The sequence below is a fragment of the Vombatus ursinus genome, unplaced genomic scaffold (assembly GCF_900497805.2).
Source record: "Vombatus ursinus unplaced genomic scaffold, bare-nosed wombat genome assembly UNPS02006779.1, whole genome shotgun sequence".
Classification (NCBI taxonomy): domain Eukaryota; kingdom Metazoa; phylum Chordata; class Mammalia; order Diprotodontia; family Vombatidae; genus Vombatus; species Vombatus ursinus.
This window is the reverse complement of record NW_020946557.1, coordinates 14,075,816-14,076,281: the sequence shown is the minus strand read 5'-3', so window position 1 is coordinate 14,076,281 and position 466 is coordinate 14,075,816.

The following is a 466-nucleotide window of genomic DNA, read 5'->3' as shown; positions in this document are numbered from 1 at the left end:
CTTATAAAGGCTTTATTTCTCAAATACATAGAGAACTGAGTCAAATATATAAGAATCAGTCATTTCTTAATTGATGAATAGTTAAAGTATATAAACAGATGGTTTTCAGAAGAAGAAATCAAAGCTACCTATGGTCTAATGAAAGAATACTCTAAATCACTATTGATTAGAGAAATGAAAATCAAATTGGTTCTAAGGTACCATTTCACACCTCTCAGATTGACTAAGATGACACAAAAAGAAAATGACAAGTGCTGGAGAGGATATAAAAGTGGAACTCTAATGTACTGTTGGTGGAGTTCTGAATGGATCTATCATTCTGGAGAGCAATTTGTCACCATGCCCAAAGGACTATAAAACTGAGTATACACTTTGAACCAGCAATACCATTACTAGGTCTGTAATCCAAAGAGATTTAAAAAGAAAGAAAGAAAGAAAGAAAGAAAGAAAGAAAGAAAGAAAGAAA